The sequence below is a fragment of the Thamnophis elegans genome, chromosome 1, assembly GCF_009769535.1.
Source record: "Thamnophis elegans isolate rThaEle1 chromosome 1, rThaEle1.pri, whole genome shotgun sequence".
NCBI classification, from domain to species: Eukaryota; Metazoa; Chordata; class Lepidosauria; order Squamata; family Colubridae; genus Thamnophis; species Thamnophis elegans.
This window is the reverse complement of record NC_045541.1, coordinates 121,944,014-121,964,100: the sequence shown is the minus strand read 5'-3', so window position 1 is coordinate 121,964,100 and position 20,087 is coordinate 121,944,014.

Below are 20,087 nucleotides of genomic sequence, written 5' to 3'. Positions count from 1 at the left end.
ACCAACAGTTTCTCTGTGTTGCTCCCCACTTAAGCCACACTAGTCATTGAAAGGTTCTCTATTGTTTGCAGAGTAATGATGCACATAATTTTTGCAAAAACAGATTAGATTTTCTGTGATGTTACTTCTATTATTTTAACTTCGGGGAGAAATAATGTTGCTTCATTGGGAAACAGGGAAAATTCAACAATGTTTTATATTGTAGTGCTTTTCACCAAATGTTGGGAAGTATAAACTTTAGAAAAAACATCAATCTTTTTATACAATTTGACATTTTCTATCTGATGCTAATAAAAAGATAGTTGATGCATTTAGTAAATAGACCATAATAAGATCAAGTACTAAAGTCAGTGAGAATTGATGGAGCATGTGGTTCATGATTTACAGGTTCTGGTGTGGGATTATTAATTATAAACATTTCATGATTAGTTTCTTTTCTAAGGCAAAAGAGAAATGTTGATAAGTATATTTACATTCAGTTTGGATTTCACAAACCACAGAAATTCCACCAAATTGTTAAAACGGGGCAGATGACTGGTGCTCAATTTTTCAGTTCAGGTTAACTATGATAAAAGTTAAAAGCTAAAAAATCTTCAAGATAACTATGCTTCTATTTACATTATGGTCTCCCTCAACACAGAGTAGGAAATTGTCTTGGAGAACCTGAAGAAAAGCTGCATAGGTTTGCTCCATCAACTTTTTTCTTTGCACTAGAGAATTAAATTAGAAACATACGAAGAAGTTTACATCACTTTAAGGAAACTGTTATGCCAAAACTGATTTTCCCTTGTGTGATTTGGGTCATTATTTACTTATTATAAAGTCAATAGGACTTATTATAAACTTGATAAAAGTCTTATTATAAAGTTGATAAAAATAGGATAGGCAACATGATCATCAATGTCCAATGACGGATATGGCCCAACAAGAAGATTGACTTATTAGAAGAACATACAATCCAATTCAAGTTCATGATACAAGTAACCTAAATCTTCTTGTCCATACTATTTTCTTACAAAAAATATATGGACTTTTTTTGCATCAAGTTCATGACATGAATGAGAATATCTGATAGTATATTATTTTTTAAAATGCTTAATATTGTCCCACTTCATGGATAGAAACGTAGTGTGGAGTCAAGAAATGCTTCAATTGCAATTCTGAACACAGGTTCTGTGTGTTTATTAATCCTCTGATGCTGGTCTTCTAATGGAAATCCATCATCTGTAAAATAGGAGTGTTGTGTATATATTGACTAAACCTTGGTGCAGTTTTACATGTGGTAGACTGCCTGATCTATGGCAACTTGGATGCCAATTTCTACTTGCCAATGCAGTCTATCCTAAATTCTACTTTCAGGATGCTGATGGTAATTGGATGTGCCTTCTAAGCCATCTTTTTTCATTTTTTTATTTTGCATGCCCCTCTGTAAGCCCCATATGAGTTGGCAAAGCCAGATATATCTTTTTTATGTATAGATATAGAATTTCAGTATATGTTTCCTGTTGTTTTGAAGTTGATTTTCTTCATTATCTTACTGCAACATAACAGACTTTGCAATTATCTAAAACTAAACAGGATGGAAATCTTCCTTCAGAACAAAATAAAAGCAATTTATTTTGTTCTGTAATTTTCTCTTTACCAAATTTAGAAATTCTCACATCCATCTGTATTTTCACATAGCATGGCATTATTTACCTGCTCACCCATCCAGTATTTTTATGTGTTCAAGAGTTCTCTTTAAATGAGGAAGATCAAAACATGATCAATTACTTTAAATAAAAGAAAATGCAGCTATGCCAAATTTTTCAATGAACCGATTCGTAATGATTGTAATGAGCTGAACAATTTGTTTTGGCTGGAGTTACTTTTTCTCCATATGGAAGGGTTTGTATTAGTTCTCTTGTTGATCAAGTGGAAGGAAGAATACTGAAAGTTCCAAGAGGTGTGGGTGTATGGGTGTGAAAGAGCTGGTACCCTAAAGGCTTCATTTTTGTGACATAGTCCTATTAATAATGGTATTACAGCACACAATATTACAACCAACAGATACTAAGATAGTCCACAGTATTAGGAATCCCTTGCTTTTTTCATTCACTTTTGTATCATACCTTATACAAGCACCATGTATTTCAATTTAGTTTCTCTTGCTTTATTGTATTTTAAAATTTTCAGTTTTCACTAAAAATCTTGACATCAATATATTGACATCAGGTATCAATGCCCAAATCATTTGGTTCCATTTCTGATCCATCATCCCTGTTTCTCTAAGTGTAACATAATTCTTTGAGCAATCTATTTCCATATAGGGCTCAATCCCAAGACACAATTTGCTCCCTCCCTCCCTCCCCCTTCCCATGACTTGCTTATTTGTATACTGCAAGAAACTTTGGTTGACTTGTGTGTGAATAATATCTAAGCCTGTAATGCTTTCAGTTCAAGGAAGAGCTTTCAGAGCAGATGGGAACATGACTTCTGTGAGAACACACGATATCTATGGAAATCTGTGGGACCAAAAGGCCCGTTATTCAGTGACCCTGATTTCTTTCAGTGCCAGAAACCCTGGAGCATACAAAACATGGTTGGGTGACACCATCCCCAGTGCGTTATTTTTTGGAATGTTTAACATTTTTGCCTTTGCAATTTCACAGCTCTTCCCAGTACCCAATTAAGAATGGAGATGACATAATGCATAACAGATTCTTGCTTGTGAATAAAACTACAAACACCTAGGGGGACATTATGGTCAATAGCTGGAAACTCACACAATCCCTGCCCACACTCATTGCCTATAAAACCCTGTTTTACATGCATTTCTTCTTCCCTGCCAGGAAATTAGCCAAAATGTTCCCGTTTAATGAAATGCAAGGGGGTATTTAATTCAGCCCTACTATCCAGGTGTTATGATGGACTGCTTTGGTGTATTGATTCTGACTTGAGAAAGTATATGAAAGAAACTCATGCACTGTGTGAGGTATTGTGCAAGATTTTTAAAATGGATTCAATACAAAAGCTCAATCACTACTGTGGTATTCACTGATGACCTAACACAGCCCATGAATTACATTGTTGTGAGGCTAGAATAGGAATAAACCAAACACATATAGTTCTGGGGTGCCTGGGGGCTCTGGTAAGCTTGGCAATGAAATTGTTGAGGCAAGGATTTTCCTAGACTGATTCTTGCTTTTTAATTACACCAGTGCCTATTTTAGAACATTCAATTCAATTTCGGGGAGGAGGGGATTTGGCAACAAATTTCAGCAGCTGCAGTTAGAGGCAGTGCCAGAGGCCACAGAGAATCAATCTGTGAAATACATTCATCCTGGAATCTTAGCCTGTCCATCCTTGACTAGAATCAGATTGGGATATGTTGCATCTCCCCAACCTGAAGTTCCTTGGTGCATCAGCTAAACATTTTCAGCCTGTTGTCTCTAATGCAAACTCTCATAGCCTCTAGGCATTGAGAAAAAAAATTCAATAGCATTCTCCAGTAGAGTTTGGGATCATGATGTAAAGCTGGATATTATCAGCATACTGATATCACTGGATCCAGACCTACTGAATTAGTTTCTCCAGTGGCAGCATGTAGGCGACTTATATAGGTATAGAAAAAAGGAGGACTAACCTTTTATGATACTCCAATCGAAGTAACCATTGAGAAATCTAGCTTCTCCATCTTCCCTCTTCCACTATGGCTGGAACTATAATCTGAGGGAAACAGTGGGTGTGTAGATCCCAAACCCCCATGAATTGTCCAAAAGGATTCCATAGGCCACTGACAGGTCCAAGAATATTAGGACAAGTGCATCCAAGTCTCAACTCCTAAAAAATGAAAAATTTTCCAAACTTGTAAGAGACCCACAGTCCAGCAACAATTGATCTTTTAGCAATATTGATATACAACTAACCTACAAAGCAATACTGTTTTGAGACAAATACATCAGAGTGTTACTGACTCGTGTAGAAAGATGACAGCCATTGTATATTTACATGGTCCACTGAATTTGTTAGAGCCTGTATAGAATCTGCGATGACCTTTATTGTGGTAGTTAGAGGGAAGAACTGACTGAATGCTAGATCTGTCAAGTGCCTGCTTGAGGAAGATTTGAGATGTTTCTTTTTATCCAATTTATACATTATCTACAAAACCGGAAAATATGGCTATCAAAACAGGTCAAATGTTTATTTTCCCTTGAAATTCAAATGTGTAAATTGCAGGAGCTGACAATATTATTTTGTTGTTATGTTTGATATAATTAACAATCAATTTAGAAGTTAGATATCCCAAGGATATAAAGTGATTTATTTGGAAGAAGTGGAAAGCAGTCCTTTTTTTGTTGTTTGTTGTTTTACCTGATGGCACATGTGCAAGTTCAAAGCACTGATTACAATACCCTGCAACCAGGATTTTGATGTGTGCTCTTCTCCAAGCTATTTCTAATTCAAGCCTTCGGTACTTTTCATTGTAATTCCTTATCCCCAGCCTTTCAAATATTCAGCTTAGTATTATATGATAAATCCCTGCCGCTAAAATATCATCTTCAACAGAGGTATCCCTGTGATAGTTCATCAAAGGCAACAGAGAATGACAACTGGAGGTAGATGTGTGTTATGGCTTGTCTACATGATTCCAGCTGAAATAAAAATGTCACTTTAAGTTGTATATAAATCACTGTGAACAATATCGGCATTCATGCCTGGTATAAAGCATCCCACAGTCAGCTCCTTAAAAGCATCAAACACAGCTCTGGGACATGCTTTTGTCCCCCCTTATCTTTAAGCTCACAGTTCAATCCGATTACACAAAATTTAGCTCCTGCCAATGATTTGTGGTTTCAGAGCAGAATTGTTAGCACAACTTTGGCTTAAAAACTGGAATCTCTTTAGTTTCCTGGGGAAAAAACAGAAGGCAAAACATCACAGAACACAGCCTAAATACAGAAGGATAAAAAAAGAATTCCTTCCCTTCTTGAATCTCAAGGGAGGTCACTGGTTTTTTTAATACCTATTATCATTCCCCCTTAAGATCCATTAGATACTTGTAAAAATGTCTTATAGATGCCACTTAGCTGTGTTGTAAGGTGACTCTTCCAGGTGTAAAACTCGTCAGTCTGTTGCAGAGGAATACCAGGATCAGCCTAGTTTTTCACCAAAGACTACTGTCATAATGGAAACAATAAGATACTTATAAGATCAAATCAATATTAGTTTATTTTAAGTGAGGCTACATTATGGCCAAAACTAAATATTTCAGGTTGATAAAGGACCCTTAGGTAAGTTAAAAGGTCTATTTAGAGTTTCCCATATATGTGTGGATGTGCACGTGCATTTCTCCCCATATACATACACAGATACTATATTTATAGATACAATAACTTTTGCTTTAGGTTGATTTAATTTAAATTCATTTAAAGACACTTTCCCCCCATTTAAACATTTCATGTAATCGTTAGATTTTATTATTACTGAGTCTGAAATATTATGATGCAGAATCAAAATAGTTTTATATAATTATCTATTTGTTCCTGAAGGGGGAAACTTTCTTTGTGTTAGCATTAGCACTTGAAAAGGAATTATCAGGATTCCAAGTAATACATTCCATTCAATAAGAAGTCAGAGGCAGGCAATTTCCTCAAAGGAACATTTTATTGGGCCATATCAAATTGGCATAATCCTGGTGAAAAACCAGCTCTAAGTTCCCATCTGTTTTTCCAATTAAAAGTAAACTTTGTCACTTCCCCACAGAGTCTCCAGTCACATGGTCTAATCAGCATACAATCCAGTTGCTAGGTGACCTCAATCTCCACCTTTCAAACACCTGCACCAACATCCTTGAATCCCAGGGGATTTTTTTTTTATTTAGGCTACAACACCCCAGCTATCTCTACAACCCTCACCCCCCCTGGTCCCTTCGCTCCAGGCTGTGTTAGTCCTGAAGCAGTGAGAAGCAGTGAAAGAGAAAGCTACAAAAGAAAAGAAAAGAAAATGGCCACAGTTCAGCCAACTTCAGGGTTGACAGGAATGTTATGGCAATCAGTAACCTGCAATGATGGTCAGTTTAGAATAATTTTTTCTAAAGTAAAGAGCCTGTGTGGAGTTTACTCCTCTAGTCATTGCCAACTGACTAGCGGAAGTAGTCAGGGGTGTGTGTGCTCCTCTTCGTTTCAAGACCATTGAGGCAGTACTATCTGAGCACATTCCCTTAGTTATGTGGCCAGCTTGACATCTTGAAGTGCTCTTACCTTGCCAGCAAAGTGATAGCTATTTATCTACTTCCATTTGTATGCTTTTGAAGTGGTGCAGTGACCTAGAGGTGGCACTCTCACGTCACAATCAGGAAGCTATGAGTTCTATCCTAAGTAGAGGGAGATATTTCTCTCTCTGGGCACAATGAGAATATATCTGCTGAATAAACTCTGCATTGATGACAGGAAGGGCATTTGGCCAGTAAATACTCAGTTCCATTCAGTTGCCCAGATTCCACACCGCAAGGGATTATGGGGTCATTAAAAGAAAATAGATTTGTATGCTTTTGAACTATAAGGCAGGAGCTGGAACAAAGATGAGAGCTCATGGTATCGTGTGGCTCTTCGATCTTGAACCTGGGCTGCTGTTTTGCAGCTGACAAGCCCAGTTTTTACTACTGAGCAATGCTATAAATAAAGGAGAAAAATCTGTGATGGAACAAGCCCATGTTTACTAGACTCTAAAAATGTTTGTTGATTTCTGAACTTCCCTGAGAAACCATCAAATGACCTTTCAATCCATGCCCTCACCTGCAGTCTAAGCATTGTTTTGACCCACTTTTAATTGCTTAATACTATTTTAATTCTAGTCCTTTAAAAATATCTTTCTGTGGAGCATGATTATTTTAGCAGTTCCTATCTTGCAAGCTGATCCACGAGTGATATTATGTTTGACTGGAATATTTCATAATATTACAGCAGCAGTTGTAAATAGCAACCAGAAAGTCTGAAACAGTTCTTAGTTCAGAGAATAAGCCTTATTTTAAATACTGAACAATTCATCTACCTAGATAGAAGAGAGAATGACCTTGAGGGGAAGAAGGAAAGTCGCTGCCAAGAAAATGATAAGGTAAAAGGTCCTGAGTCCTAGTTTGATCTACCTTGAAGGATTGACAATCTATTATTGGGTTCAGATTTCTCCCTCCACTCGAACAGATCATTACCAGTTGAATTCCAAAAATAGTGATGATCTCATTTGGGAGAAGGGGTGAAGAAAATGATAGTAATGAGACTCCTCTGCAGAACATCTGAAAATTAATAGTGGACCCCCTCTCACTAAAAAAAACTCCATGCATATGCTTCTTAAGTACCCTCATCCATACAGAAATTGAGGAATGATCCATCTTTTAAAAGGTAGTTATAGTAGTTGCACATTATAATTTATATAAATCATAAATGTACTTACACTTTTATTTAAATCAGAATACTTCTCCGTTCTTAGTGGAAGCATAAATGCTATGGGATAGGTCTTGATCTCTAAAATCATCAAAACTTTGCAATATAAAATGGTAAACTGTTTCCATAATTCATATTGATTAAGTATAAACTGAATCTATAATCTATAAACCATTGCTATTTGACTCTAAGCAAAATTATTCCTTTAGGGAGATTTATTCACACTTTTTCAGAAGATAAAAGGAATGACCATTTAAACTGGAGATACATTATAGCTGGAAAAATAAATGAGCCACATATCATTTTCTCAAGAAGGTTTCTATGACATCATTGCTATACAAAGACCCAACCTTACAACATTGAAAAGCACAAAAAATCAAAGCATAAAAAAATAATCAAGCATTCTATGAAACATTTGGAGGGATTGCTGTGTTTGATCCTAGATTAGCGGAGCAGTTGCTACCAGCTTTTTTTAAGCCCATGTTCTCTAGGTATCCAATGTTATAACTTCTGAAATTTCCAGCAAAAACATATTTGAAGAAGGCCATATTGGAGAAAGTGATTTATGATGATGACATTATTTCTTTTGAATGGCAGAAGACAAACCAACACCTCAAAATAAATAATTGAAGAAAAAAAAGTATGATTTGGAAAAATGAGTATGAATAACGGTGAATATTTGTAGCTCAGGGTTGAATAGCAATAGCACTTAAACATATACATACATACATACATACATACATACATACATACATACATACATACATACATATATATATATATATATATATATATATATATATATATATATATATCACTTCACAGTGCTTTACAGCTCCCTTTACAGAGTCAGTATATTGCCCCCAATCTTGGTCTTCATGAGGGGTCCTTGATAGTCTCTGAGCTTATTTTTTTTATTTTTTTATTTTATTTATTATTTATAAAATAAATAATAGTTGTTTTCTTGCAAATGTTTCATCATGCAAATCAGTGGTGGGTTACTACTGGTTCAGACTGGTTTGGCCTAACCGGTAGTAGCTTGGTGACCTGGGTCGCTGGAACTGGCAGCGATCCAGGCCTGCCATGCCCCCAAACCAGTTGTCCTGGTGGCACCATTTTGGTTTTTTGCTTCTGCGCATGCGCAAAGCAATTTTAGTTGTATTGCACAGTAGTCTCTGCTGGAACCACTTTATAAAACCTTAGTAAGACCACACTTGGAATACTGTATCCAGTTTTGGTCATCACATTACAAAAAATATGTTGAGACTTTTGAAAAAGTGCAGACAAGACTAACAAAAATGATTAAAGGCCTGGATGCTAAAACATGTAAAGAACAGTTTCAGGAAGTGGGCATTGCCAGTCTAGAAAGACTGGCAATCTCCACCCAGAAAAAAGAAAGACTAGAGGTGACATGATAGCAATATTCCAGTATTTGATGGGCTGCCACAAAGAAGAAGGGGTCAACTTATTTGCCAAAGCATGAGAAGGCAAGACAAGAAACAATGGAGAGAAACTAATGAAGGAGAGAAGCAACATGGAATTAAGGAGAAACTTCCTGACAGTGAGAACAATTAACCAGTGGAAAAGCTTGCCTTCAGAGGTTGTACATGCTTCAACACTGGAGGTTTTCAAGAAGAGCCTGCATAGACACTTGTCTGAAATGGTATAGGGTCTTCTGCTTGAGCAATGGGTTGGACTAGAAAACCTTCAAGGCCGCTTCCATCTCTATTCTGATTGATTGATCTCATGATTCACCATGATAGCTATCTGACCCATACCTGGGCTATATTACACAGATTAGTCCAACTTTTCCTAGAGACACCATATCTTTCTTATTTGACAATTTTAACATGCATCCCCAGATCATAGGAATATAGAAGAGAAAGGGGGGTGGTAGATGAGAATTGGCTGACCCCTATTCTTCTCCTACCCAAGTGAAAAGTAATTTGGAATTTCTGTTTTTGTAGCCAAATCAACATACTTGTTATTGCATTACCCTAACAAAAAAACTATTCCATATAATAATGCTGGCAGTAATCCTGATTTTGCTACATCGTGTTGACTTTTAACAATGCATAACATTTTTAAAAATTTATGATGAGTTCAGCACGATTGGAATGACGAGTCTAGCATTTGAATGTGGGACTTGTATGTGAGTCTAGAAAAACCTAAGGATAAAAATAAATTTTGAGTCTTTTATTTTGATATTTTAAGATTTGAAATAGCAAATATTAATTCTGCATTAATTAAATATTAATTAAGCATTATGATGCTTAATTGCATACCTAACTGCAAAGGAAACTCTAAAAAGGAGTGATTAAGGGACCCATATTCATATCTCGAACTTGATCTACACCAGATGAATAGTCATGTGTCTCATTTTATACATTATAGCAAACTACTTATGAGGCCATCAGAAGACAATTCTCGGAAGATAATCTTCCATATTATAGAGTTCTAGATTAGGATTTGTGAAACCCTTATCAATGTTTATATCAACCATGGAAATTCACTGGACCACACTGGACTATGGACCACATTGTGTCCTTCTGGGCCCAGATTACTGGGGATAATAGGAAGAAAAAGACAGGATAGAAATCTAACCAACTAATTAAATAATCAGTTTAAGCAGCCACACAGGTAGACTATTCTACAGTTTTCTACAATATTGTTATATTGGAATTCTAATCATGATTTAGATTTTTGAGAGATTTATCTAGTGGTTAAGGTACCAGATTAGAGATCAGGAGGCTGTGAGTTCTAGTCCCAGGTTAGGCATGAAAGCAACCAAACTCAGCCTACATTGTCAGCCTCAAGTGACAAGCTGGTCAATCAATTCCCATTGTAATCAATGGATCAATTTGATTGATCAAAAAAAAGGAAAGGAAAGGAAAAGCGGACTCTGCAATTTTGGGGAAAAATGCTTAGAAGGGAAAAAATAATAGATATTTGCAAATTTGCATATAAATCACAAGGTATTATTTCAGAAAAAGCTTTTAATCTAATCTAATCATCTAATCTAATTTTTATTTCTTATTTATTTATTTTTATTTATCAGATTTATAAAGAATATCATTTCAATAGTTCTAAGTGTTAGACAAAATCAAATGTCATTCCTCTTTTTAGGAGCCCTATGTATTTTTGCAAAATATACTAAATACTGCAGCATTTTTCTTTAATGTGTAAGGGGGCTGGACAATGGACACTGCTAACCACCATAAAGCATGGAGGATATACACTGGAACTTATAAACATTTCAGTAAAGCTTAATGCACAATTTTTAGCAGGTACTTTTATTGTCTTATACTAATATGGACTGATTTAATCTGTTCTGACACACTATCTGACCTTTTCAGTGACTGAACAAATTCTGAAAACTAACCCTATGAAATCCATAGTTAGTTGATTAAGCCACTTCAAGACTCCGTCTTTGCAATTCTACTTGGCGCCCCATTTCAAATGAGCTTACTCTTGTCCCTTGTATACTTTTCTAGTATAATATCAACTCTCATATGAAATGAGACTTTTTTTGTGATTGTTGATTGTATTCATTAGTAGGTATGTTTGCCAACTTTCGGCTCCCAAATAAAGATTGTAATTTTGACAGTTGAAAATGAGGGCTTCTGATTTAGTGAGTTAACCTTCGAATGCAAGGCAGGTTTAAGGATTAGCAATTTGCCTGGATAAAGGAAAACGGAAAAATATAATTAATCACTTGTCTGTCCCTACAACACGAGTTTACAAAACCATGGTGAAACTTTATTGAGATCAAAATTGAAGGGTGACAGGGTTAATATGTAGCTTTAGACCTCATGGTTTCATTAGCAAACATATTACAGGGCTGTAAAGCTGAGCTGACAGTAATGCTAGCCCCAAACAAAGTAAATAATTACTAGCTTGGCAAATGAGGAAGCACTTGCAGAGTTTGTTTACATTTGGTTTTGGGGAAAATTCATGTTGGCAACCAGTCAAATACAGTTTGATAGCAATTGTGACAATTGCTCGCAGATGCTGCTGGAAGAACAACAAAAGAATGGATTTATGGTTATTCTCCCCTTTATTGCCTCTCTCTTTTTACCATTTTGGATCAATAATAAACTCCCAGCCACAAAGATAAGTGGGTTACATGGCAGATGGGCTTTGGAATGCTTAAAAATCTCTCGTTGCATTTTGTCTTCTAGATAGATAGATAAATAATGATGATGATGATGATGATGATGATGATGATAATGATGATGCATGTGTTCAAGCTGTCCTCATAAAATGGTTGCTCCTTACAAATGCCCACAAGTCCCTGAGAGGGGATCATAGGTTTGCATAAGCTTTTGCATGAGTAGTGAGTATATGCAGTTGTGCGGTTAATAAATATTCTCAGATGCCAGGGATGCAACTCTATGGCAAGGATCCATTCTTTAACATCAAAGGAATATATTCCTCAAAATTGCACCATTGTATATCACTATTTTTAAAATCAGATGAGTAATCACGATCTAAATGGAAAAGTTTAGCTCCCTTCCTTATAGCCTTTAAATGTGCCCATTTCCTGAGGGGGAAAAAATGTATCCAGAATCCATTGCTTGTTGTTTAATACTTGGTTTTGAATTCCTATTTCCTCCTGAGATACAATAGAATGTCTATGCTGAAAGCCAATTTTTTATTGCTAACATATTCATTTCTTCAAATTCTAAATAACTGAATTACAATCACTCCAGTAACTTGAGACCAACAGTATCATTACATTTAACCTCCACTCTGAGGTCTCTGTGTATATTTGCTACAAATTTTAATTCCATCAAAATGAGTGCCAGCTCTAAAATTAAAGGGGTGGAAAGAAAAAGCAAGTGCTCTTAGAATAAAAATGGATGTTACATATATCTGCATATGGGAGGGAGCATTTACATAAAACAGTTCCCTGATTTTTCAAATAAGTCTTCCAATCCTTTAAAGACCTATATGTGATTCAGATTCGGTTGTTTCATTCAGTTGATAATCCAACAGTGTTGCTCCATTCTTTTGTTTATATCATAACTCCAAGACTGCAACGTGGCTTCTGGATCATTTTTGCTATGTCTGTGATAATCACCAACCACTGCACCCTGAAAATATTTCTTCTTTTAACCTCTTTTAAAAAAAATGACATACATTTTCTCCATCAAGATATGCACCTAACCTCATCCTTCACTCTTCTGATGGTGTTCCTTTTGCTTAGACTTTCCTTTTATAACAATCATGTCATTAAACCTCTCTAGTGAAAATCTGCTACCATTTCACAGATAAATGCTGGTACAACACATGGCTTGTCTGATCAGGACCATAATCCAGGTGCACAGTGTACTTCCTGCCTCCCTTTTTGGAGCTGCAATGAAGCTATGCCATTCTATTAACATTCATCAAAAGGGGAGCTGAAATGACAGAAGCCCTTTTCCAGAAACTTACAAATATAAGGATATGTTAAAATCTGTATTGGGATTTCCAGCAAGTAGAAATCTGAATTACTGAAATTTTTATGGCTGACATTTCAAAAATCATCATTGTGCTTTATATTGACTCAAGGAGATGCCAGGCATGTATATTATGGGAAAGAATGGTAGACTTCTCTGCAACTGACTGACATGTGATTGACATAAGACTATAAGGGCGTCCTCTTGCCTTTTAAACTGCACAGTTGGAGCTGTCAGCTAAAGCTCTAGACAGACATTACCTTTTTTTTCTTGTGTAGCTATTTACTTCCGTCCTACTTTTTATATCCACAAAGCAATACTGTGGTAAGTGAGACTTCAGGAAGGGAACAAAATAGGACAAAGCTTTATGAGAAATGGTGGTATCAACAAACAAGAAAAAAGTACAAGAGTTAATTCTAGGAGTGGCACCTATCAGGTTAATTACTTATGGGTAATCAAGCCTCTTTTGCTTTACCACCAAAAATATGTTCAGATAAGGGACCAAGGTGTCTACAATTACATATGCAGATCCAACTGTTGGGAACCAAGGGAAGCTATGGATGGCAACTGTATGTTCACTGGTATTCTGGAAAAGTAACCTGGTAGTACTTGAATAAAGCTATCCAGAGTAAAGATACTTAGTTCAGCTATATTCAGTACAAGCAATATACCTAGCACACAAAACACAGAGGAAACCTCGGCAGAAGTTATATCCTGAGTACAAGAACAGATTTCTAGGAAGATATGCAATTCTTCACCATAATTAATTCAGAATGTCCTACATTCGTGACACAAGCAAGCCAAGGGCATGTTGAATGATATAGTCTGAAAAACTATGTGTACTGTCCATGCAGTCTATGAAATGATAGTTGGGAATGGTTTTGGGAGACAAGATGAAGGACCATAGAGTAGAAAATGGTCAGATAAGAGAGAACTAAGGCCACAGAAGGAATGAGGGCATGGCAAACATCTCAGAAGAGACAACACCTAGTTTGTTGAACTGCGAAGGTGAGGGGTAAGTGATATATTTTCAAACTAACAAGATTCCATTAAGATCACCTGGCAATAAAATTAGAGCTATTACTTTTGGATGTGCTTCTTCACTGCACTATCTTGTTAGGCTAACAATCTGCTTAGCAGTGTTTGCAGAACTGGTTTGCCATTGCATTCTTCCTTTGATAGAGAAATCCAACTTCCTCCGTCTGGCTTTATGCTTAGGGCAGGACTAACATGGTCTCTGTCTCAGGGTCTTTAACCACCTACCAAACAGGTTCTTGGATCTAAAAATAGCTTGTCAGGAAATTCTGCATATTAACATAATCTTCTAGCAATGACTAGAGTGCCATCCTTTACAGATCACCATTTATTATGCTACTATGCAATTTGGCAATGCCATCCATGCTAGCAGGGAATTATGAGAGTTACAGATGAAAACTGCAAAGGGCAAGATTGTTCTGCAATATCAAATTATAATGTGGATTTTTAGTTTTCTTATCCATTCTTACAATAAGAGATAGTATTCAAAGTACTCTTTTGGAGTCAAAATGGGCTGGTTAAAAACAATCAGAGGCCTTCACGTAGCAATGTTCATTTTTAGGAAAGGCTCCATTTTGACTCAATCTGAATTCATTCAACTCTGGGATGAAATAAAATGTTACCTAACATCTCTCTTGCTAATAGCCTCTTTCCAAATAGTTCACTTCATTTCACCAGAAAAGGTATTTTTATTTTGCAAAAGGGAGAGGATAACTAGTAATGAGAAAAGCTTTTAAACAGGACAATTACATATTTGCTTTTCATATGTGTCATTTTTTTAGTTTCCAATTGAATGAGTTTATAATTTTACACAAAGAAACAAGTAAGAAAAGGAAACTCTACTATATTTAGGCAGTTAAGAGTTTTCTTTTAAATGCTTTTAAACATTTGTGTTCCAAATTAATACTGGAAAAATATATTCGTGTTGAGGCAACCTGTCAAGTGTATATTTTTGAAGGCAGGATTCATACATACCTCCTGCCTTAGTCACTTTAGATAACTATATGCCATTGAATTTCTCTTTATTATAAAATATCTTGTAGCTGCTCCTTTAATGCAGCAGCCAATAGTGGCACTGAAATGCTATACTGTATAAAATAAAAGTACTTCTTTTTCATGTATGTTATTCTTTCTTTCTTTCTTTCTTTCTTTCTTTCTTTCTTTCTTTCTTTCTTTTTGATGATATGAGCCAGGTCACATCAACAATTAAAATAGCTATTCAATATCAAAATAATAATAATGGTAGTCAGGCTTATCAAGAGCTTAAACTATTAAAATAATGCAGTTCACTAATTTCAATTCAAATATTTTTAAGGCCTGTATAAAGTTGCAAAAGGAGTCATTACATATAACCTTGAATTCCATAAACATAGGGCTGCTATTTCAAATGTCCTTGAGTGCCCCATGTGTATTTTTAAGGAGGACCAGATTGGCCAACAGAAATCTTTCACATGACATTGTTCCAAGAATATGGAATTTGGATTTATTTTTTTCAAAAAAAAAAAAAAAAATCAATTCCAAGGATTGAAACTAGGCCTCAAAGTGCATAGGCAGTCAATCTGGTAAAAGGTAAGCATGTTTCAAAAATCATTTAAGCAATGGCCACCTGGATTTTAAAAATAGCTTTTCAATGGAACAGCCTTTCCAAATGGTATTTCAAGATAAATGCAAAACAAAGCATGCTTTTCTGCAGGCTACGGACCATATTCATATCTCCCAGAAAAAATATAATATATTGCACCAAAAGGCAAGACGTGTCGAGGACCTTGAGAGACCTTCAGCATTTAGCAGGGGGAAAAAATCCCTTCTGAGTTGGAGCTGTTGTAGGAAGCACTTCATATTATGTATGAACACTGTGCAGTATCGATTAAGGTATATTTTAATCAATGTGTGAATACTTTAAACAGAGTGGCTTTGATAGGCCTTAAGGGAATCTTATTTCATTCAGTTCAAAGGTTAGAAACCTATGCTCCCAAAACAGCTGGTGAAGTGATAATGCATAATTACAAAGCTGAATCAGGTCCTGCAGCAGAATGTCATAAAATTAAGCATTGCAAGATAGCATTCGTATATTAGTTCAGACAACAATGATTTGCACTGATTTGCTTTTAGATTTGTTTTAGATGTGGATTGCGAAAATTTAGAATGTAAGAAATTATAAAGCACAACTGGAAAATGCTACACAATATTTATTAATTCACTGCCTACAAAATAAATGTATCTCTTAATAGAGAAGTTAAAAATAAGACAAAATGTATCACTTGAACAAAACTAGCACTAATATATTTATTTTCTTTAAATAGATCTGCCAATTCAATGAGTCAGAGCTTTGCATTTGCATATAATTGAAAAATATCCTATAAAATTAAAATATTAAACAAATACAACTGGCAACATTATAGCATCATATAACTTTTAAAACTTTCCCTTACTAAGCCAAGAACAAAATAGCTTTTCTTCAATGTCTTGTTTTTCAACTCAGTTAAAAATTCTGGGAGACAAGGTTCAAGGTTCAAGGTTTATTACACTTGTATGCTGCCCTATTCCCGGAGGGACTCAGGGCGGCTAACAAACCAAAAGGGAAGGGAATAATACAGAAAAAAAAGCAAAAAGTAAGCAAACAAGATATGGAAACAATTTAAAAACAGTCAACAGCCACACAATTCGAGTGAGGATGGGAACTCATCAGCCCCAGGCCTGTTGGAACAGCCAGGTCTTGACGGCTTTGCGGAAAGTCTGAAGGGTGGTGAGGGTCCAGATCTCCACGGGGAGATCATTCCAGAGGGCCGGAGCAGCCACAGAGAAGGCCCTCCTCCGGGTGGTCGACAATCGGCATTGGCCGGCGGATGGAATTCGGAGGAGGCCTAATCTGTGGGACCTAATAGGTCTTTGGGAGGTAATTGGCAGAAAGCGGTCTCTCAAGTACCCAGGTCCAATACCATGTAGGGCTTTATAAGTGACGACTAGCACCTTGAAGCGTATCCGGAGACCAATAGGCAGCCAGTGCAGCTCACGGAGGATAGGTGTAACATGGGTGTACCAAGGTGTACCCACAATCGCTCGCGCGGCTGCATTCTGGACAAGCACTTTTAGCAAATTATGTATTTAAGTGGTATATAAAAACTGATGTGAAGTAACTTTATATAAAAGCTCTTCAATAGTGCCTTATTCAAAACTGTCATGGATGCAAGTTCTTTCCATATAAAAGAAATGTGTTATACAATAGCAAAAGAAACTCTGGCGAGATTCTCTAATTTGATTTGACACTCGGTATATCAAGTGGCCTGATATAAAGGTTGGAAATGTTTTCTATAAAGACCAGTTCCTGTTCATTTTCCTACTCCATGGCATGACTGGCAGGTCTGCAGATCAAGGAGCATAGGAGTTGTTGGCCAGTACCAGCCTGCCAGCAAAGAGACTGTTGATAAAACATCATTGCCACTACACAGCATGGTTACCACTGATTCTGCCTTTTGGTCAAGGAGCTTGAAACCCCAATGTGGCAATATGCTACAGACTCACCCATCCATTCTTAGCTTATGAGCCTACAAAAAGAGGTGGTAGACCAGATTTGACTCACAGGCCACAATTTATTAATCCTGTTCTAGAGGGAGCTTAATCCAAATCAGTAGAAAAATGGAACATCATTACTTTCAATTCTTTGGGAGGAAATAATAGCTCAATTTATCTAAAGCAGCACGGTGGGAGATAGAACAGGCACACAGGTCAAAATAGGCAAGGTATTGATAAGAGAACACCCATCTGCTTTGGATGAGTTCAGATCTCTGGGTCCAAATGGTTTACATCCCAGTACTGAAGGAGCTAGTAGATGTGATCTTGAAACCACTGAATGAAATCTTTGAGAGCTCCTGAAGCACAGGGAAACAGTCAGAAAAGCACTGATTTAGTTCAAATCTTCAAAAAGGACAAAAAAAGTGGATCCAGGAAATTACATACCAATCCACTTGACATCAATACCTTTCAGATATTTCAGGGGAAATCCTGAAAAAACAATCAAACATCGGATTTGTGAGCATCTGGAAATAAACAAGGTGATAATGAGAAGTTAGCATGGAATTGTTAAAAACAGATCGTGCCAGACAAACCTTATTGCCTTCTTTGATAAAGTGACTAGATTTGTGGATCAGACAAATGTTGGCTTGATGCTCTTCAACATCTTTATAAATGATCTAATGAAGGGGCAAAAGGGGTATGCATCAAATTTGCAGACTGCACCAAGCTGGAGGAAATTGCCAACGCTTTGGAAAGTAAACTCAAGATTCAGAAGGATCTTGACAGACTTGAGCATTGGGCCCTATCCAACAAAAATGCATTTCAGTGATGAGAAAAGTAAGGTCATGCATTTAGGCAAGAATCAATCATGAGTCACTTTTTTCAGTGCCATTGTAACTTTGAACTGTCACTAAATGAACTATTGTAAGTTGAGAACTACCTGTTCTTGGCAGGTATACCAGCATCCCTGGTTTACTACTCACATGTTGATAGGTACTGATTTAAATATATAAGAGTACAATGCTGTCACAGGTCAGAATCCAGACTGTATGTCATCATACAGATTCCCATTAATATCTTCCAATGTATTCCTTCCACCAAATTTCTTCACCAACTACAATTCCATTATAACTGGAAGTTAGAATTTACTTTTTAGATTAGAGTGGTGACTGCAATTGCTCCATATGTCTCCATCTAGTCCGTGGTGTGTGTTTGTGTGTGTGTGTGTGTGTGTGTGTGTGTACAGTACTGTGTCTTCAGATTGTATACTTGTACTCAAGACTTGGGCTGTTTTATTGATTGCACAACCCCTGATCTGCAAGCTATATAACAAAGAGAAGGGCGCACTGTTTTAAAATAATATAGCAAAGGTGAAAAATGGAGAAAGATTTGGTAGCAGCTTGAACATGGCTTCTTGATATCAATTTTTGATCTTCACAATGATCTATAAATCAAGCTTTGAGGGGCCACAGTAACTGTATTAACTCCCTTGGGATTAATATCCTTCAAGGTAGACAAGGTAGTTAGGCTGTAGGCTTTCTGTTTTCCAGGAAGTTAAAAGTGTCATTGAGTAGTAAGCTTACACATTTTCAAAATAAATAGTAACTCATACCGATTCCATCTGTGTGAAATCTTCACAATTATATGAAGAAGAAGAGACTATGGATGATCAGTCTTATAGCAGTTTTACTTCCTATATGAGTAGTTCTGACTTCTGGGAAATATATAGTATTCAACGCCTAACATCCAAGAGGCTATGGAATTATGCAAAAGCTCTCATTGCTTACATGAGAATGATGCAATTGCAACCAGCCTGCCTTCCATTGAGGAAGGACCTATATACTGCACAAGCCACTACAGTATACTTCAAGTATGCAGAATAGTTCAAGTACCTGTATCCTGCACGAGCCAGAAACAGGACTGTGAAAATATCTATAGACTTTTCACATCCTGGACATAAACTATTTCAACTTCTATCTTCAAGATGATGCTATAGAGTATTGCACGCCAAAACAACTAGACATGAAGACAGTTTTTCCCATGCCATTATTCTTCTAAACAACTAATTCCCACTACAGTGTCTTATGCCCTAGGACATCAAACCACCTAGTAGGGCTGTATTACCTATTACCTTCTCATCTTTCGTATTATCTATTCCTTTAGCTTCCTATGACTATCACTTTGTTGTTTGTACGTTATGATTTATGCTGATTGCTTTTATTTAGTGTCTTATGACTATCACTGAGTGTTGTATCTTATGATTCATGATGGTATTATGATTATGATCATGATTTATCACTTGTTGCTTGTGTGTTCACGGATAGCTTGTACACTGGAAACAAATTCCTTGTGTGTCCAATCACACTTGGTCAGTAAAAGGTAAAGGTAAAGGTTCCCCTCGTACATATGTGCTAGTCATTCCCAACTCTAGTGGGCGGTGCTCATCTCCATTTCAAATCTGAAGAGCCAGCACTGTTCGAAGACATCTATGTGGTCATGTGGCCAGCATGACTAAATGCCAAAGGCGTACTGTTACCTTCCCACCAAAGATGGTTCTATTTTTCTACTTGCATTTTTACGTGCTTTCAAACTGCTATGTTGGCAGAAGCTGGGACAAGTAACAGGAGCTCACTCCGTTCCGCAGTACTAGGGATGTGAAAGGCCGAACCGCCAACCG